The sequence below is a fragment of the Leucoraja erinacea genome, chromosome 15, assembly GCF_028641065.1.
Source record: "Leucoraja erinacea ecotype New England chromosome 15, Leri_hhj_1, whole genome shotgun sequence".
Classification (NCBI taxonomy): domain Eukaryota; kingdom Metazoa; phylum Chordata; class Chondrichthyes; order Rajiformes; family Rajidae; genus Leucoraja; species Leucoraja erinaceus.
The window spans coordinates 13,351,813-13,373,906 of record NC_073391.1 but is presented as its reverse complement, the minus strand read 5'-3'; the positions used below and the strand labels follow the sequence as shown (position 1 = coordinate 13,373,906).

At 42.5% G+C, this 22,094-nt stretch overlaps 2 protein-coding genes across 4 annotated transcripts in view; both read left to right on the top strand.

The window, feature by feature from the left end:
- Positions 1 to 22,094, top strand: part of ptprea (protein tyrosine phosphatase receptor type Ea) — a 259,188-nt gene that overhangs the window by 68,449 nt on the left and 168,645 nt on the right. The gene's annotated exons all lie outside the window — the stretch shown is intronic.
- mki67 (marker of proliferation Ki-67) overlaps positions 10,372 to 22,094 on the top strand; it is a 274,252-nt gene continuing 262,529 nt past the window's right edge. Inside the window, 1 exon segment of the mRNA XM_055646690.1 lies at positions 10,372 to 10,381. The gene's annotated coding sequence lies outside the window, so the exon portion shown is untranslated.

Here is a 22,094-nt window from a genome sequence, read left to right as displayed (position 1 = left end):
TTCTCTCCCTCGGGGATTTCTTGTTGTGTCAATGTAATTCAATAAATGGGTCATGACACATAACCATGGTTCAGGTGGGTAAGCCCGGAATTCCATGACTGGACCTGATGTTCCTTGTCCCCCACTGATGGAACGCTCCTCTGTTGGAGTCGAACGGGGGGCGGTCTTTTTTGCTTGCCTTGTTTTGCTCATTTTTTCCAGTTGTCTTGACCTGGTGAGACAAAACAAAGCAACGTTTTCGAAATACGACCTCAGACCAAACTTACCTGACGGTCCGTCTTTCTTAAGCTGTAGCGGGAGCGCCCTGTACTCCCGTTCGTCGCTGTTGCACTGCGTGAACGCTCATGTCATGCATGCGTGCTGGACGAGTTCTTCACTCACGTGACTCTGAAGTAAAATGTTTACTTTGAAGGCTTTTCCACAATAAAGTTTAATCAACAAAATTGATTTTTAGTATTTATAAAATTGGAACCAATGTAACAACTAAAGATAAGTGCAGCTAAAGATTGAGATACTCGAGCAGAGCTGCAGATTCTTCTAACAATTTACTTGTTTACCTGTGAATCTACAATTTTTTTACCAACATAAAACAAACGACTTGTACAATTGAAGTCTTAAAAGAAGCTGCTGCTGGAGAGGGTCAAGTTTGAGCTCCTAAAGACTATATTAAGTTATATGATTTCAAGTTTTAAGATGTTAAATATCAATGCCTTCTGGTTTAAACCTCTTTGTGAAAAACAAATTCAAACTAATGATTAGATTTTCCTTTAATTCTTTCCTAAAGGCAAAGCAATAATTGTGAGGAGATGTTGGGGTACAGATGATTCATGAGCCATGTGTTATATTAAATGAAGCAGTGAGTAATTCATTGTACCTGAATCGTGCCTGAATCACAGGAAGTGGGATTGTCTTATTTGGAGATGCACCAGCACTGTATTACTACCTCATGACAGGTTAAAAGGCTTATTGATTCTTCTTATCACTCGATGTATTGAAGATGTAGTTTGCATTTTCCATGCCAGCAGTAAAATTCTGAGTAAACAAGCCAGCTTTGTTCCTGCAAGAGACATTTCGTAATGCTGTCTAGTTCCTTGTCTGGTACATCATCAGCATTTTCCGAGCTCTTATTTTTCTGCTTGGAATTAAATCACCTGTCTGCATTGACAGCAACAGCAATTGTGCCATTTCGTTCCCTGCTTGCTGTTAGTAATATTCAACATTTTTACCAAATGCTATTTAAGTGGTATTTGGACAGTCGCTTAAATAGGGAAGGCATATAAGGAGATGGTCCTAATGCAGGCAAATAAGATTAGTGGAGATGAGTATTAAGGTCGACATGGACATGATAGGCTGAAGGGTTCATTCCTATGATTCCATGGTACCTGTAAGTGTCCTTATTACAGATGTGTTGATTCTTAATCTTACAATTGTCATAGTCTGATAGAGAGATATGACACAGATCCCCTTCAGACCACTGGGTCCATGCTGAATGTTAACCACCCATTTACCAACATTTATACTCTCCCCATAATCTCATCAACTACCCCCAGATTCTACCACTCACTCACCTATTAATGGTAATTTACCGTAGCCAATTAACCTACTGGTCTGCACTTCTTTGTGATGTGGGAAGGATTTGATTAAAAACGTGTACTTCAACACGACAAAATGAAATAAGGAGCGGATACTTAGAAAGAAAAGCGAAATCTCTACCGAAATGGAAAATATCTCGGAGATTGAGCGTCTGGATTGGGCGTGGCAATGAATCAAAGGAAGAAATGCAGCCGGCAGCCGTACATGCAAATGAATCCATTCCGATTGGACATCTGCGAGCATCGGCCATTCCGATTGGACATCTGCGAGTATCGGGCACAAATCGAAAGGCAGTAAGGGCGCCGGACGACAGTCGGTCGGATGGCCCCAGAGTTTTATAGATAGATAGATAGATAGATAGATAGATAATATAGTACAATTTTCTGAACGACAGTCTGATTGCAGAAAAGGAGACCAGAAGAAATGTGTTCCCTATTTTAATGTTATATCTCCTTGTTGTAATCTCTGTCAACAGCTGCTGCTACATTCTTTTATGTAGTCAACATCTAGCAGTGATTCTCTCAAAGAGCCAACAGAATGTATACTCATTCTCAAATGGGCATTATAATCTATGGTCTTGAGATGTAACTTAAAAGTGGGAAATCTGTTTTAGTTTTTCCCCATTATCTTGAGATCTTGTCTAATTATGCCACCATTTCTCCTGCCCCAACTGAAATGTAAGACAATGGAGATTATAGTAGAGGTTAAATTTGTATCATTATTGTCCTGTTTAAGATCAGTATTCATGAGAAAATCAACCGACAATAATAATGCAATGATGGCGAGAGAGGGTGAACTAGAGTGCGATGAACCATGCGACATTTCCTTATCATCATCTGCTTTCATCTGTTGTTTTTGCACCTTATCCTTCCATATTTCTAGACTCCCTCTCTCCTGACACTCAGTCTGAAGAAGGGTCTCGACCCGAAACGTCACCCATTCCTTCTCTCCAGAGATGCTGCTTGTTCCACTGAATTACTCCAGCATTTTGTATTTATCTTCAATAATGATGCAGTGACTTTAAGTCAGAAATACACATTGTTAATGTCATAACATCCCTCTATATGTATCTACCTCTGTTGAATATCCTGGAAAGAAAATATATTAGTTTGACGCCCTCTTGTTATCTTGTTGCGCAATTCAGTGCACTCATTTGGGTCATTGGTGTCAACATTTTATCTGAGGACTGAGATAGTGCCAAAATTATCAATGCTGTCTTAGTTAATTTTTAAAAGATTTGCTTGGTTCAACTCTGTTGATTTTGCAAATGGATGGCATTAATTTAAGTTGCAGTATTAAGTTGCAGTTAATATCTCAGCCAGCGTGAATATGGAGGAAAATGATTCTATTTTTGCTCCACTCGTAATCACATAGCACCGTTTCCTTTTCAGTTTTCTGAAAGTGATTACATCATTGCTTCATTTTCAGAATTTCGGAAACAGGAGTGATCTTGTGAAACAGCTCTGCTTGCAGTTCCTCTTCCAACAGGCAACCCAGTCAGTGAGCGAATTCTATAAAGTCAATATCCAAATAGAGAAAAATAGAGTCAGCATTCAGTGGAATGCAAAGCTCCAATCCACAATAACAGACTCTTGCTAAATACATTGACATAGACATGAGGAGAACCAGATGGATCAAATGGTGTTGATCACATTTGGTGATCACATTTCACTGTGCCAACTGGCACATGTGACAAATAAATGGACCTTGTATCTCTTGGTGTGAAGGAATGGGTGACATTTTGGGTCATGACGCTTCTTCTCGACCCGAAACGTCACCCATTGGTTCTCTCCAGAGATGCTGCCTGCCCCTCTGAGCTACAGCTTTCTGTGTCTACTTTCTGCAATTCCTTCCTACACAGACGAATCAAATGATGGTCTACTCTGAACCATGACCGGAAATAGTTTACTGACAGCAATAATAGAGCAGATTACCCTGAAAATGTTGTCTGGATGTGCAGAAGGTAAGCTCAGCACCGGGGCAGTTCCTTGGCATTGGTTGAAGTTTAGCCTCCTGCTCAATCATGGTCCTACGCCCGGACACCTCCTTTGAGGTGGTGGATTCCGCATGGTGCCCAATTATGTTTGCCAGCTTCTAGGCCTGGAAATCAGTGTGTTGTTGCCAGGTTAAACCTGGTGGGCATACAGTAGCCCTAATAAAACTACATTGGAGGAATCAAAGATTGAGGTTAAGCTGACCTATTCATATCAGTTAGTTAATATAATTTATATCCTGTATTTTAATTTTTAACCATGTATTTCAGTCTATTAATTATTAGTTTTGTTCAATCATTTTACATGGACATGCCGGTGGACCTGGCAGTGGGGCCTCAAAGTCATACTGTCAGCACATTTCTGCCTGATAGTGCCTGAGGCCCGAGTTCGGGGTGCAGGGTGGGTTTATTGGTACACTCCAAAGAATAAAGGTTTGTAGGTGCCTGATAAAATTATAAATTACGCCTGTGTAGGCCCCTAGTCGTCATTCTCTGACCACGCCAGGTGCGATGTCTGTACAAACGCGATTTTTACTAGGCTGTACTAATTCTCCCTAGTAAATCATTAACGAAAAATCGCTGCAAGACCCCGGTGGGTATTATTAGTTTTTCTCTTACTGGTTCTCTCGCAGCCCCAGGGTTTTATAAAGCAAACAATAAAGGTATGTACCCACACTTTTTACATCCCGCAGTATTTTTCTCGGCATTTGAGGGCACTAATCCAGCGCGATGTCAACGTTCTAAACCTGCGCGTTCACAGAAACCCACTAGACATATAAGTAAATTAGATATAAAAATGTTATAGTGAATTATTTGTTAGGCTATTTAAAAATGTGGCTTAAGAAATGGGCTTTTGACTATCCAAGATCACAGCTTTTTTGTAATGTCCATTGAAAATCAATAGGGAACAAGATGCTAATTTCCGAGTATGAAAATGGCCATAACTTTTTTAATACTTGAGATATGAAAGTGAATTTGGTGTCAAATTAAACTTATTGTTATGCTTTATCTGATGGGATAAATTGCAGACTTGATTTTTAAAATCTCAAAATTTTGTAACATTGCTATAGTGTGGAATATAGTGCTAGAGTGCGGGGATCGCTGGTCGGGACACGGTGGGCCGAAGGGCCTGTGCCCACACTGTATCTCTAAAGTCTAAAGGAAGTTACGTTGTGAGTGTCACGTTGTTTCATGTTGTGTTGGGCCTTGCTAATTAACCAGGCTTGCAACAGAAGATTATGGTCTGGACTATGCTGAAAAGAAAATTGCATTTCATAAGTTATAGGAGCAGAATTAGGTCATTTAGCCCATCAAGTCCACTCCGCAAATCAATCATGGCTGAGGTACACGTAGCCAATGATGTCCCAGCCGGGAACGATCTGTTGCAATGCCCTCATTGTTGTACTACTGCATACATTAAATTAAAATGTATTGCACAATTGTAATGTCAAATTCTCAAACCTAGGCCCATTTTCCATTCTCCAGCTCACTTGTAACGGTAAATACTGCAAATTAAGTGCTACCTTTTTGGAAACAAGTTGTAGATCAGTGCAACCTGCCAAGTTATGATAGTATCAAACATGCACTCGGAAATGTCTCTAGACTAAGCCTATATCCCTTTGATAGTAATGTGAGGATCAAAGGAAAGTAATGAAACAAAGCCAGAGAAGTCCGTGAATAGAACAATATACACGTCAATGATATGAGGTATACATCCAGAAATTCAAATGGGATAAAATGAGAGAAATAATGGAGAAAAAGGTAAGGGTAAGCACAGAGAAGAAACAAATAATGAAATATGACAGAGCACCTCTCCTATTATCCCAAATAACATCAAACAATGAAATCCTTCTGAAGTTCAGTCTCTACTGTAAACTGTTATAAGCAATGATTTGCACACAGCAAGTTTCAAAAAGCAATTTTGGAATAATTTCCTCTTTTGGTGAAGGCTCAGAATAAATGATGGTCATGACACTCGGAGAATTGAGTGTCACGGGTCCTTTGATAAACAATCTGAGAAGGTGAACAAAGTCTCTGGTTGAGAAAGGCTTTATTGTTTCCCATGGATTCATGCTCTGCAAGCTGGTACGCATTGTTGGATTTTCATTGTGAACCCAAATGTATGATGCACATACATGATGCCCTGAAATTTATGATCATGAGCAGCTAGCTCAAATATCTTACAACACTCACTTGGATATCACTTGCAAGAAATACTATTTTAGACGTAGGGTGGTAGGTATATGGAATGAGGTGCCTGAGGAGATAGTTGAGATGGGTACTATCACAATATTTAAGAAACATCTGGACAGGCGAATGGAAAGGATATTTAAAGACGGGCCAAATGCAGGCAGGATTAGTGTAGATGGGGCATGTTGGTTGGCAAGGGCAGGTTGGGCTGAAGGACCTGCCTCCGTGCTATAAAACTCTATGATTCTCAATGCCTGTATGATGCAGTCATATCTGGTAGAAAAGTACAGTTGCAGTTTTCGTCTTGAATCCATTTACCTTTCAACTCTAAATTATTGTAAAATGCAGATAATTAGCTCTCAGCAATTTGCTGTGCAGGACAGGGGACTGATCCCAGGAAGTCTTTGAAGATGGATAGAAGGAACTGACACAGATAAATTACTGGTCACAGTGGCACAGAGGTCCCAAATGAAGTCATTTTGTAAATTAAAAACTGTTTAAATTGCAATAGTGCGTGTAGTACTGCCCAACCAGTTCCGTGGTTAACAGTGATAAACAAATCATTTTCCAGATTAGGGAAGATTAGACAATATTTTCATTTTCAATTTGAACTGGGAGGAGCAGTAAAAAAATGTTGCTTTCTATTCAACGCGAGTTAAGACTGAATCTCAATAAGTTCTAAGAGGACTGGATCTGAAAGTAATGGCCCAGCAGAGGTAAGAAATAAGCCTGTGTTTTCTAACCATTCATAATTTATATCTTTGCACAAATGTTTTCTTCTACACATTGTGCAGAATTGCTCTGGTTAATCAGGAAATATAATGATTTATTGAGGAATTAAACACATGCTGGAAGTGAGAAAATGGGAATGGCTACTTTAAAACTGCATTAGTTTCAATATGAGCAATCCTATTTCATATTTCATTGAAAACTATATAGTCAGGCATTTTTTTCTTGGCCCTTCCTGTACGACCAGCAGATGTTCAAAAGAGTTTAATTTTTGTTTAGTTTTTTATAGGTATATTGAGGAATTCAAAGCATGTGGCACTGAAGCTGGAGGTTAGGTGCTGACTCAATGAATGTCAGGCATGGGCAATCCAACAATTCCCTCTTGTTTCAATGTCTTGGGTACTTAACATTCCAGTGAAGTGAAGATCAAATAAAAGTACTTCGTCTGTCCTGATGACTGTTTAACTATATAATTAAATTTTTCACTTTTAGTTTGAATTGCTTTGGATTCTTAAGGAACTCTGATAATTCTACTTAAGATATCTCAGTGGGAGGTAGCATCAAAACGTGCATCTCAGGACTGTGTGCTCAGCCCCCTGCACTCTGAAGAAGGGTCTCGACCCAAAGCGTCACCCTTTCCTTCTCTCCAGAAATGCTGCCTGTCCTGCTGAGTTACTCCAGCTTTTTGTGTGTTCTCCAATCTTTACACCCTGGCTAAGCACAGCTCCAATGCCATCGACAAATTCACAGACAAAATGATAATTGTTAGCCAAATCACAGTTGGTGATGAGTCAACCCACAGAAGAGAGGGAGATAGAACACCTAGTCTAGTGGTGCTGCAACAACAACCTTTCACTGTGTCAAGAAAGCCAAGGAATTAATTGTTGATTTAAAAAAGAGAAGGTCTGGAAATCACAAGTACATTTTTCATTGGTGTTTTGGCAGTGGAGAGTTAGTGGCTTCAAAGTAGTCTGAAGAAGGGTCTCGACCTGAAACGTCACCCATTCCTTCTCTCCAGAAATGCTGCCTGTCCCGCTGAGTTACTCCAGCATTTTGTGTCTACATTCTAGTGGCTTCAAAGTCCTGGGCATTATCATCTCAGATGACCTGTCCTGGACCTAGCACAGAGGGGCAATCATGAGGATGGTGCAGTAGCACCTCTGCTTTCTTAGAAGTAGAAAGAGATTCAGCAAGTCACCAAAAACTCTAACAAACTTCGACAGATGCATTGTAAAAAGTATCCTGACTTTGGGCACCATGGCTTGGCACAGCAATTCCAATGCACAGGAGCACAAGAGACTGCAGAGAGACCCGGACTCAGCTTGGTCCATCACGGCACAGCCCTCCACTCCATCGAAAGCATCAACCTGATGTGCTGCCTCAAGATGACAACATCTATCCTGAAGGATCCCACCATCTGGGCAATGCCTTCTTCTCGCTGTTACCATGTCTCATATTAGCATCTTCAAGAACGGCTACTTTCCTACAACTATTATCAAGTTCTTGGTCTAATAATAATAATAATAATAAATTTTATTTATGGGCGCCTTTCAAGAGTCTCAAGGACACCTTACAAAAATTTAGCATTACAAAAATTGGTCTGACCTGCTCAACTCTAATTCTACCTTAGCAATGGAACATTATGGACTGCTGTAAGACATTACATAGACCACTTCTTACATTACTGTGGACTTGTGTTCTAATTGATCCACACTCATATCTTGGTTGATATAGACTTTTTCTTTTCACTCTGGTATAATTGGTCATTTTTGTGTGATGTCTCAGTCTAGGTACAATGCTGATGCAAGTAAGATTTTCATTGCATCTACATCTCCCCATACTTGTGCCTACGACAATAAATTCAACGACTTGATTTGATCAGCAGGTTTAGAAAGTGTCAACCGTGCATTGTTTAAGCCACCTCCAATTACTTTAAATTTTCAGACACTGTAGTCCCACATTGAGATAGTGTTCTGAATGGTAATACTGAAAGAAGAGTTCTGAGCAAGCCCGTATGTATACGTGGGCAGAACTGTCTCTTGCTCAGCAACGTGAATCAATGCAAGTGGATGAAATCCAAGGTACATTCATCTCTGTGGGTGGATCTTGGATACTGCATGGGTGTTGGTAAATTCCACTTACAGCAACAGTTAGAAAATACACATGCTTCAAGCCTTGATGTTTGCTTTATTCACTCCCAATAGCAGGAAGCATCCTATGAATGAAAATCAATATATCTGAAACAAAAGCAGAAAATGCTGGGGGAACTTAGCAGATCATACAGCATCTGTGGAAGTAAAAACAGAGTCGATGTTTCAAGTTGAAGGCCCTTTGCCAAAATCGGGAATGAGAGAAAACTCGCTGCAGAGCTTTGAGGGGTTTCCCATCCAGCCAAGCCCACAGAACAGATGATACATTTGTTTATCAGTTATTCAAACTGACAACTCATGCAGTGCCTCAGCCCACTGCCCCATGGAAACAGGAACTCACAGTTAGTCAGGCAGTGAGATGAACTGTTGCAAGAAAGAAATGTGCAACAGTGGCCTATGTGGATTTTTTTCCCTCTGGGCTGTATGGCAAGGTGAAGAGGTTCTGAATACGCAAACCCCAAGTGCAAAGACCAGTTGAGTGTCTATCTGACCCTGGCATTGTATTGTTTGGCCATGCTGTTGCAGAGTGTTCTATCCAGTTGGAGGATGTTTAAAGGCGGCACAGTGGCGCAGCGGTAAAGTTACTGCCTTATGGGCCTGTCCCACTTGCGCGACTTTTCCGATGACTGCTGGCACCCGTCATAGATCATTGCAGGTCACCGATAATTTTCAATATGTTGAAAATCCAGCGGCGACCAGAACAAGATATGACTCTTTGGGTGACTACTCACGACCATACAGGCTTAACCCCGCAACATGTCACCGTGGTGTCGCCTGTACGGTCATGAGTGGTCTCCACAGTCACCCAAAGAGTCGTAGCGTCTTTCTGGTCGCCGCTGGAATTTCATCATGTTGAACGTTTTCGGCGATCTGCAACGACCTATGACGGGTGCCGGCAGTCACCGGAAAAGTCGGGTAAGTGGGACAGGCCCATTACATTGCCAGACACGTAGGTTCGATCCTTACTGTGGGTGCTGTCTGTATGGGTTTTGTATGTTCTCCCTGTGTCTACGTGAGTTTGCTCTGGGTGTTCCGGTTTCCTCCCACATTCCAATGGCATGCAGGTTTGCGGGTATATTGACCTCTGTAAATTGTCCCTGGTGCGTAGGATAGAGCTAGTGTATAGGCGATGGTTGGTCTGCACTGCCTTGGTGGGCTGAAGGGCCTGTTTCTACATTGTGCCTCCAAAGAACTATATGTTGCTCATTGGAAAATCAGTGCAGAGAGGCACCAATAATCACAAGCTCTTTAGTGGTCTTCACAGAATGTACTTGTTTCCAGCGGGAATAGGAGATGGTAGATCCAGTCGGGTGGCTTCCTTGCGGACTGTCAACTCATTAGGTAAAGTGCTTCACTATCAGAGCATTAAGGTCTTGCTTGGCTGATGGCGACATGGTCTCTCCTTGCCCAATGTGCAGTTTGACCCTCGGCACCACTGCATACTGCCCTCCAGACAGTTCCATTGAAGGTAGGAGAGACCAGACCCTTCTATTCTGTACATCTGCCAAGATGTGACAAGGGGTACAGTGGTCTTCATTGAGATTCATCCCGAACAGCCCCATAACACAGGGCTCTGTGTCCTATGGCTCTTCCCAGGGACACATGCTGAGACGAGACCCAGGACTCTGTATGGTAGAATGCGCAGAAGCTTGGTGCTGTTAACGCAAGGTCTGATGACCAGGAAAAAAACCTTAGTTTTAGGTCCTCTTTATCTTTGTACATGGGGGAAGTGGAACCTGTATTTAAAAAAAACCCTCAAATTAAGGAACAGTAAAATTGCTGTCATGCTTATATAATGTAACATTTGTAAGTAAGTTGAAGGATCTGTCTTGTTCTGTGAATGGCAACATATGCATGCATTCTATTGCAAATTTATGAAATATGTTAGCATATGTGGGAAAAATCTGTTCAAACTATATGAGATAATGAAGATGGAGAGGATTGAATGGTGTACTTTACAGCATTACATGAATATGAGTTGTAGCAGGTAAAAACCATGTACCGTGATTATGTACATTGTTCCTTACATTTTATTTTATCTTGGAACTAAGCTTGCATTTTGAACATAGTCTCATCTGGTGTTTACTTCATCCACATTCGAGGAGAGGTGCTAAAGATCACTATTGCAGTTCTGTGGTGTTGTGAGTCATCTCTCATTTTTGTAAGATAATAACAATGCTCAGTCGTGATTCCTGCAGAAAAGATAAAAAATGAAAAGGCGACTGTCTTCCTATTCTGTCCACAATGTAATTTTTTCAACCATGGTACAGGTATGTTTCAAATGTTCTTTACTTGAGCATAATGGGGGAATGTACCAGATGATTTGGGTTGCAACATTCATGTACACCCAAGCCTTTGGAAAATGTGAGTCCTTCATGCAATAGGAAACTGGGTCCAAAAAACGCTAGTTATGCAGTTCTTCTTTCATGGTAATGTAATTTCCTGCATGACCAGACAAATGTTGATGTGGTTACAACTGTCATGTTAGTTTTATGATTGCGTGTAAGGGCTTCCCAGATTCTCACAGTTTCTGGCTATAATTATTGGCATTAAACCAACTTAATATTTTGGCCATGAGCTTTACTTAATTGTCATCGTATTTTCATAAGACTGCAATCTTCTGAGGTAGAGGCGCAGATAACGTGGGTAAGAAAAGGTTGTACAACGTGAGTCTAAAGAATTAGGTAGGAGGCTGAAAAGCAGGACCTATAGGGTGGTTATCTCTGTGTTGCTTCCAGTACCTCATGCTTATGAGGATAGGAACATGGAGATAGGGGATCTGAATGTGTGGCTGAGGAGTTGGTGCAGGGATTTATATTTCTAGATCATTGGATTCTCTTCTGGGGCAGGGTTGACCTGTACAAAAGGGGCGGGTTGCACCTTAATTGGAAGTGGACTGACATTCTGGCATGCAGGTTTGCTAGTGTTACACAGGTGGGTTTAAACTAAACAGTGGAGAGTGGAGTCAACATCGTGGAAGCGTATGCGTGCCGTTAACGGGAAAGAAAGTGTAGGAAAGGTCACGGTTAAACTAACAGGGCAGGGGGATGGGAACCAATGCAATGAAGAAGAGTGCCATAAAAGGAGGACAGAAGCAAAATATAGAAGGGAGATAAGAAAAACAAACTTGAAAGCTGTGTGCCTTCATGTAAGGAGCATTCGTAATAAGGTGGGTGACTTGAGTGTGCAGTTAGTAGTTAAGGAATATGATGCAGTATAATTATGGAGATAAGGCTGGGAGCTAAATATGTATGGAGTATTTGATATTCAGGAAGGATAGACAGAAAGGAAGAGGAGGTGGGGTGGCATTGCTGGTTAAAGAGGAGATTAATGCAATAGCAAGGAGAGACATTAGCTTGGATGTTGTAGAATTGTTATGGGTAGAACTACGAAATAGCCAAGGGCAGAAAATGCTTGTTGGAGTTGTATACAGACCACCATGCAGCAGTAGGGAGGTTGGGGATAGCATCAAGCAGTAAATTAGAGATGCGTGTAGCAATGGTACAGCAGTTATGATGGGTGATTTTAATCTACATAAAGCATGGGGCAAACAAATTGGTAGCAGCCCTGAGGAGGAGCATTTCCTGGAATGTATTTGGGGTGATTTTTTAAACCAATATGTAGAAGAACCGACTAGAGGACAGGCCATTCTATACTGGGTATTGTGTAATGAGGAAGGATTAGTTAGCGATCTTGTTGTGCAAAGCCCCTTGGGCAACAGTGACCATAATATGGTGGAATTCTGCATTAGGATGGAGTGACGGTTAATTCAGAGGCTAGGGTAACCTGGCAAATTATACCTAAAGGGTTGACGGTAGAGATGCAATGGCATCCCTGTCTGGCTCAACTGTGGCTAATGAGGGAAATCAAGGATCATGTTAAATCCAGGGAAAAGGCATATAAATTGGCCAGAGGAAGCAGCAAACCGGAGGACTGGGAGAAATTTAGAACTCAACAGAGGAGGACAAAGGGAGTAATTAAGAGGGGGAAAGGAGCATGAAAGAAAGCTTGCGGGAAATATAAAAACTGACTCTAAAAGCTTCTTCAGATATGTAAAAAGGAAAAGGATTAGTGAAGACAAATGGAGGTCCCTTACAATCAGAGACAGGTGAATTCATAGTGGGAAAGAAGGTAATGGCAGAACAGTTAAACAAGTACTTTGGTTCTGTCTTCACTAAGGAAGATACAAACAAACTCCCAGAAATACTAGGGAACCGAGGATCTGGAGGGAGGAACTGAAGGGAATCCACATTAGTCAGGAAATGGTGTTAGGTAAACTGTTGGGACTGAAGGCAGCTAAATCTCCAGGGCCTGATGGTCTGCATCCAGAGTAGGTGACCCTAGAAATTGTGGATGCATTGGTGATCATATTCCAATGTTCTCTCGACTCTGGATCAGTTCCTGTGGAGGGTAGCCAATGTAACCCCACTTTTTAAGAAAGGAGGGAGAGAGAAAATGGGGAATTACAGACCAGTTAGCCTTACATCGGTAGTGGGGAAGATGCTTGAGTCGATTGTTAAGCAGCGCATTTGGAAAGCAGTGACAGGATCGGTCAAAGTCAGCATGGATTTATGAAGGGGATATTTTGCTTGACTAATCTTCTGGAATATTTTGAGGACGTAACAAATAGAATGGATAAGGGAGAGCCAGTGGATGTGGTGTATCTTGATTTTCAAAAAGCCTTTGACAAGGTTCCACACAAGATATTAGTGTGCAAAATTAAAGCACATGGTATTGGGGTTATGGTATTGACATGGATAAAGAACTGGTTTCTAGACAGGAAGCAAAGAGTAGGAATTAACGGGTACTTTTCAGAATGGCAGGTAGTGACTAGTGGGGTGCCACAGGGCTTGGTGCTGGGACCCATTATTTACAATATTTATTAATAATTTAGATGAAGGAATTAGATGTGACATCTCCAAGTTTGCGGATGACAAAACCTGGGTGGCAATATGAGCTTCGATGAGGATGCTATGAGGCTGCAGGGTGATTGGGTGAGTTGGGTGAGTGGGCAGCTGCATGGCAGATGCAGTATAATGTGGATAAATGTGAGGTTATCCACTTTGGTGGCAAGAACAGGAAGGCAGATAATTATGTGAATGGTGTCAGATTTGGAAAGGGGGAGGTGGAACGAGACCTGGGTGTGCTTGTATATCAGTCACTAAAAGTAAGCATTCAGGTACAGCAGGCAGTGAAGAAAGCTAATGTCATGTTGGCCTTCATTGTGGGAGGATTTGACTGTAGGAGCAAGGAGGTGCTATTGCAATTGTACATGGCCCTTGTGAGACCACACCTGGAGTATTGTGTGTAATTTTGGTCTCCTATTTTGAGGAAGGGCATTATTGCTATTGAGTGAGTGTAGCATAGGTTTGCCAGGTTAATTCCATGGATGGCGGGACTGACATATGATGAAAGAATGTGTCAGCTGGGCTTGTTTTCACTGGAAATTTAGGACGAGAGGGGATCTTATGAAAACATGCAAAATTCTTAAAGGATTGGACAGGCTAGATGCAGGAAAAATGGTCTCGATGTTGGGGGAGTCCAGAACTAGTGGTCACAGTTTACGAATAAGGGGTAGACTATTTAGGACTGAGGTGAGGAAAAACTTCTTCACCCAGAGAGTTGCAAATCTGTGGAATTCTGTGTCTGAGAAGGCAGCGGAGGCCAATCCACTGGATGTTTTCAAGAGAGAGTTAGATTTAGCTCTTCGGGCTAAAGGAATTAAGGGATATGGAGGGAAAAACAGGAATGGGGTACTGATTTTAGATGATCAGCCATGATCCTATTGAATGGCCTACTCCTGCTCCTAGTTTTCTATGTTTCTAGCAGAGTTGTAAGAATAGCACCATAAATTTTCATTATAACGATCTGTCATTTATGTTTGTTTTATGCTAGCTTACCTAACCTTACCCAGTCATTTACAGTATAACCATCATCTCCAAGGACCTTAAGTGGGGGGCTACCATCGACTCCAGTCAAAAAGGCACAACAGAGGATGTACTTCCTGCAGCAGCTGAGGAAGCACAATCTGCCACAGGCAATGATGGTCCAATTCTACACAGCCATTGTAGAGTCTGTACACACCTTCTCCATCATGGTCTGGTTTGGCTCAGCCACCAAGCACGGCACCTGGAGGCTGCAGCGGATCGTCCAATCAGCTGAGAAGATTATTGGCTGCAACCTTCCCTCCATTGATGAACTGTACACTGCAAGGGCCAGGAAACGAGCGGGCAAGATCATCTCTGACCCTCTCACCCTGGCCACAAACTCTTTGAATCACTTCCCTCTGGAAGGCGACTCATGGATTGTCAAAGCTGCCACAGCCAGACATAAAAACAGTTTTTATCCACGAATAGTTGCTCTACTCAACAGCCAAAAATCTGTAGCCTCCCTTTGATCTGGTATTTTGCTTTTTTCACATGCTTGATCAATGGTGTTTTATCATTAATGTTTAAACTGCAGATGCTGAAAATCTGAAATAAAAACAAATTGGGCAGGAACTGTTGAAAAAGGACCAGAACCAATGTTTCAAGCAGAGGACTTTTCATCAGTGCTTATCAACCTAAAAAGTTAATGTCAACCTAACACTATTCAATCCAAAAGTGCTGGATGACTTCAGAGCGTTTACAATAAAGTAAATCCTTGTTTTTTGGATCTCTTTATAACGGATTTTCGTTATTGCGAGCTATTTCTTTCAACACATAGGCTGCTGACGATTGAAATTGACAAGATATTGAAATTGACAAGCAATTGCGTGGATTGGCACATAAAGGGGCTGTCCCTCTGTGGCGACCTAATTAGCGAATTTAGAAGAGTTTTTAGGAGAGTTTGAAAAAAATGTCATGTTGAAGACCTCCTTCGACTATGTTGAAGACTAGCTTCGACTACCTTTGGGAAAATTGGACACCGAATAGTAGAGAGTGAAGACGACCTCCTTCGACCTCCCTTCGACTATGTTGAAAACTATCTATGACTATCTTTGACTACCTTTGATAACCTTTGACTACCCTCTATTACCTACGAATAACATGCCGACCTACTACGACCTACTTCGACTAAACTTACGAGTAAAAAAAGTATCGATTTTCTTCCATGGTGACCTTTTTTTACTCGCCGGCATTTTTCAACGTTGAAAAATATGCCATGACCTAGCTGAGGCCTTGAGTATGCGGGGACTATGATATAGTTGGGATCACGGAGACATGGCTCCAGGGTGACCAAGGCTGGGAGCTGAACATCCAGGGATATTCAATATTCAGGAGGGATAGAGAGAAAGGAAAAGGAGGTGGGGTAGCGTTACTGATTAGAGAGGAGATTAATGCAATGGAAAGGAAGGACATTAGTTTGGAGGATGTGGAATCGGTATGGGTAGAGCTGCAAAACACTGAGGGGCAGAAAACGCTGGTGGGTGTTGTGTACAGGCCACCTAACAGTAGTAGTAAAGTTGGAGATGGTATCAAACCGGAAATTAGAAATGCGTGCGACAAAGGCAAAACAGTTATAATAGGTGACTTCAATCTACATATAGATTGGGTGAATCAAATTGGCAGGGGTGCTGAGGAAGAGGATTTCTTGGAATGTATGCGGGATAGTTATCTAAATCAACATGTAGAGGAACCAACGAGAGAGCAGGCTATTTTAGACTGGGTATTGAGTAATGAGGAAGGGTTAGTTAGCAATCTTGTTGTGCGTGCCCCCTTGGGCAAGAGTGACCATAATATGGTTGAGTTCTTCATTAGGATGGAGAGTGACATTGTTAATTCAGAAACAATGGTTCTGAACTTAAAGAAAGGTAACTTTGAGGGTATGGGACGTGAATTGGCCAAGATTGACTGGCAATTAATTCTAAAAGGGTTGACGGTGGATATGCAATGGAAGACATTTAAAGACTGCATGGATGAACTACAAAAATTGTTCATCCCAGTTTGGCAAAAGAATAAATCAGGGAAGGTAGTAGATCCGTGGATAACAAGGGAAATCAGGGATAGTATCAAAGCGAAGGATTAGAAATTAGCCAGAAAAAGCAGCATACCATAGGACTGGGAGAAATTCAGAGACCAGCAGAGGAGGACAAAGGGCTTAATTAGGAAAGGAAAAATAGATTATGAAAGAAAAACTGGCAGGGAAAATAAAAACTGACTGCAAAAGTTTTTATAGATATGTGAAAAGAAAGAGATTAGTTAAAACAAATGTAGGTCCCTTGCAGTCAGAAACAGTCAGACTGCAAGGGTGAGTTGAACATGAGGAACAAGGATATGGTGGACCAATTGAATAACTACTTTGGTTCCGTCTTCACTAAGGAAGACATAAACAATTTGCCGGAAATAGCAGGGGACCGCGGGTCAAAGGAGTTGGAGGAATTGAGTGAAATCCAGGTTAGCCGGGAAGTGGTGTTGGGTAAATTGAATGGATTAAAGGCCGATAACCCCCCAGGGCCAGATAGGCTGCATCCCAGAGTACTTAAGGAAGTAGCTCCAGAAATAGTGGATGCATTAATCTTTCAAAACTCTTTAGATTCTGGAGTAGTTCCTGAGGATTGGCGGGTAGCAAACGTAACCCCACTTTTTAAGAAGGGAGGAAGAGAGAAAACGGGGAATTACAGACCAGTTAGTCTAACATCGGTAGTGGGGAAACTGCTAGAGTCAGTTATTAAAGATGGGATAGCAGCACATTTGGAAAGTGGTGAAATCATGGACAAGTCAGCATGGATTTATGAAAGGTAAATCTTGTCTGACGAATCTTATAGAATTTTTCGAGGATGTAACTAGTAGTGTGGATAGGGGAGAACCAGTGGATGTGGTGTATCTGGACTTCCAGAAGACTTTCGACAAGGTCCCACATAAGAGATTAGTATGCAAACTTAAAGCACACAGCATTGGGGGTTCAGTATTGATGTGGATAGAGAACTGGCTGGCAAACAGGAAGCAAAGAGTGGGAGTAAACGGGTCCTTTTCACAATGGCAGGCAGTGACTAGTGGGGTACCGCAAGGCTCAGTGCTAGGACCCCAGCTATTTACAATATATATTAATGATCTGGATGAGGGAATTGAAGGCAATATCTCCAAGTTTGCGGATGACACTAAGCTGGGGGGCAGTGTTAGCTGTGAGGAGGATGCTAAGAGACTGCAAGGTGACTTGGATAGGCTGGGTGAGTGGGCAAATGTTTGGCAGATGCAGTATAATGTGGATAAGTGTGTGGTTATGCATTTTGGTGGCAAAAACAGGAAAGCAGACTATTATCTAAATGGTGGCCGACTAGGAAAAGGGGAGATGCAGCGAGACCTGGGTGTCATGGTACACCAGTCATTGAAAGTAGGCATGCAGGTGCAGCAGGCAGTAAAGAAAGCGAATGGTTTGTTAGCTTCCATTGCAAAAAGATTTGAGTATAGGAGCAGGGAGGTTCTACTGCAGTTGTACAGGGTCTTGGTGAGACCACACCTGGAGTATTGCATACAGTTTTGGTCTCCAAATCTGAGGAAGGACATTCTTGCCATAGAGGAAGTGCAGAGAAGGTTCACCAGACTGATTCCTGGGATGTCAGGACTGTCTTATGAAGAAAGACTGGATAGACTTGGTTTATACTCTCTAGAATTTAGGAGACTGAGAGGGGATCTTATAGAAACTTACAAAATTCTTAAGGGGTTGGCCAGGCTAGATGCAGGAAGATTGCTCCCGATGTTGGGGAAGTCCAGGACAAGGGGTCACAGCTTAAGGATAAGGGGGAAATCCTTTAAAACTGAGATGAGAAGAACTTTTTTCACACAGAGAGTGGTGAATCTCTGGAACTCTCTGCCACAGAGGGTAGTCGAGGCCAGTTCATTGGCTATATTTAAGAGGGAGTTAGATGTGGCCCTTGTGGCTAAGAGGATCCGAGGGTATGGAGAGAAGGCAGGTACGGGATACTGAGTTGGATGATCAGCCATGATCATATTGAATGGCGGTGCAGGCTCGAAGGGCCGAATGGCCTAATCCTGCACCTAATTTCTATGTTTCTATGACTACTCTCGAGCATGAACGAAAGTTACAAAGACCTCCTAGGACCTCGTGTCGACCATGTAGCGAGTATGAGTCGAGGGCAAACTCGTCTGAACTCACGGTTTAGGTCACTGCAGTGGGACAGCCCCTTAACTCTATTAAACAATGTAACAAAAGGCCTTTAGTAATTTTAGCTTGCAGTAACCAAAATACATTTTTAGCTGTTCAGAACTTTGCAAACTCAGCAGGTGAGTTAGGAGAAATAGAGTTAACATTTAAGATAGATGTCTTTTCGTGAGAATCTCAGTTCGAGCGGAACAGAGTTTCCTCGCCCCACCACATTTCCACCACAACGCCCCAGACCTCCTATTTTGCTCTCAATTTCCGAATGTGGTATTCAGCAGCAGGGGCAGTGGTTATTGTCGTTCCCCTGGCAGCGTTGGACCTGGAGGTGCCGCTGTGCACCCTGTGATGAGGAAGGTCCACTGGACTCTCAGTGACTCCAGGATTTGGACCGGCAACTTTGCATTGATGTCAATGGGGGCCAAACCCTTACTCAGTTATAGCGGCCAATCAGCAAAAACGGACACCCGCCCCCTATGGTCAATTATAACTGGGGTTTGCTGTTCTTTCTCATTTGTGCTTCACCACTTCTATCTTTGCCTCCTCGTTCCTTGTCTGGGTCTGTCAGAGACCTCGGTTATAACTACGACATGTGACCATATTTAATTATCAATGTCAACAGGATGCAACGCTGCTATGTGTTCAAGGGGGGCTGCACCACTCCCCAGAAAGGACTTTGCTCTCTGCAACAACTGACCATCGTGGTGGCACAGGCCCTGCCTGTTGAGCAGCTGAAGGAGCAGGGCAGCAGATACCCCCCCCCCCCGATTTGCTGCCAAGCTGTGCCTTGTGCCACATTTCACCCAAGCACCGCACTCCACCAGCTCGGTGTGCAGAGACACATTCTGTGCCGAAATACAGCGTGTCTTTGCAGCCTTTTGGAGGTGGAGTGCTTATTGTCTTTGCTATTGTGCTACAGTAGTGCATGCCAATGATCATCTGCCTTGTAGAAGCTTTAATATTTTCCCTTGAGGTTCATCATAAATATATATGAATCAATTGGAGGGCACACTCCCCTTTCAGCCTGGATTCCATTCAGTGAGAACAAGAACAATTTAATCTCCTTTTTTTTTTTACATCTGTCACAACCTCTACAATCCAAAAATCAATCTTTCACTGGCTTAAAGACTTGGTATCCACGGCCTTCTAGACCAGGGAATCCCAAAGATTCACATTTAATGAGAGAAATTCTCTTTCATCTCAGTCTTACATTGCTGACCAGCCAATGCCTTATTCTGAGAGTAGGCCCCCAGTTCCATTTCCCCCTTCCCCCCCCTCCCCCCTTCCCCTCCCTATCCCCCCCAACCCTACGGAAACAACATCCCCACACCAGCTATCCTGTTCATCCTTTTCTGAATCATATATAGTGCAAAGGGATTAACTTTCATTCTTCTGAATGCCTCGGAGTATTTTTCTAATCAATACAAGTTTTAATCATGTCAAGCCAAGTTGAGTTTATTTTCATATGTAGAAGCACAGTGAGGTGCAGTTGCAATAAAAATCTTGCTTGCAGCAGCATCACAGGATAAACAAGACCCAGATAAACAAAAACATAAATACATTCTACATAAATTGTACACTTCAAAAGAAGGAAGACTGTGCAAAAAATACGTCCATGTTATTGCAAGAGGTGTTCCGTGTCATCCTGCTTGCGCTGGATCATTGATAATATTTACGCCAAGGAGCTTGAAGCTCTCAGCCATTTCCACTTCAGCACCATTGATGCTGATTTGGCATGCACTCGACCATGCTCGCTGAAGCCGATAACATTGCTGATATTGAGGGAGAGGTAGACACAAAAAGCTGGAGCAACTCAGCAGGACAGGCAGCATCTCTGGAGGGTGACGTTTCGGGTCGAGACTCTTCTTCAGACCTTCAGGTGATTGTCCCAACACCACGTTCCTACATTTTCTATCTCCTGCGTATGTCTCGTCTCATCATTGTTTGTGATTCAGCCCATTTGTCATGTCCAATTTTGTAGATGGAGTTAGATTTGGCCACACAATTGTGAGTGTGTAGGGAATATAGTAGGTGACTGATAACCCATCCTTACAGGGCACCATTATTGTGGAGGGAGTAATGTCACCTATGCTCGCTGATTGTGGTCTGTGGGTCAGAAGGTCAAGGATCCATTGGCAGAGGGGTGCAGGGGTGCACTGATTCCTAGATACAGGAGTTTGGAGATGAGTTTGGATTGCATGAAGGTGTTAAAGGTGGAGCTATCATTGATAAAGAGGAGTCTAACATTGGAAACAGGCCCTTCGGTCAACTGAGACCGTGCCGACCAGCGATCCCCGCACACTAACACTATCCTAAACACACACACCAGTGACAATTTACAATTTATCCAAGGCAATTGATTTACCAACCTGTGCATCGTTGGAATGTGGGAGGAAACCGGCGATCCCGGGGAAAATTCACGCCGGTTACGGGGAGAGCGTAAAACTCTATCCAGGCATCACCCCTAGTCAGGACCATAGTTTAAGGCATCAACTCTACCACTGCACCATCATGCCATTCTAAGAGTAATGCGAGTGGGAGTTTCTCACATGGTTGCAAATCTTTGTAATTCTCTAATCTGGAAAGCTGCCCCAGTTAAAGCATTATCCTTAACCCAATAGAGGGAGAGATTTTTGGATCCGTGGTTATGGTGATTGAGCAAAAGCAAAATGGAGTTGAAGACATAGATCATTCTTCATTTTACTGAACGATAGTGCAGGCTCAAAGGCAGTGCACCCTATGCCTGCATTTTATATTCCATATGTCAACTTTTCTTGCTTTAATCTTGATCTTTACATTTAAACCGATTTGGAAAAGGGGAGATGCAATGAGACCTGGGTGTCATGGTACACCAGTCATTGAAAGTAGGAATGTAGGTGCAGCAGGCAGTGAAGAAAGCAAATGGTATGTTAGCATTCATAGCAAAAGGATTTGAGTACAAGAGCAGGGAGGTTCTACTGCACTTGTACAGGGTCTTGGTGAGACCACACCTGGAGTATTGCGTACAGTTTTGGTCTCCTAATCTGAGGAAAGACATTCTTGCCATAGAGGGAGTACAGAGAAGGTTCACCAGACTGATTCCTGGGATGGCAGGACTTTCATATGAAGAAAGACTGGATAGACTCAGCTTGTACACATTGGAATTCAGACGATTGAGGGGGGATCTTATAGAAACTTACAAAAATTTTAAGGGGTTGGACAGGCTAGATGCAGGAAGATTATTCCCGATGTTTGGGGAAGTCCAGAACTAGGGATCATAGTTTAAGGATAAGAGGGAAGTCTTTTAGGACCGAGATGGGAAAATCATTTTTTACACAGAGAGTGGTGAATCTCTGGAATTC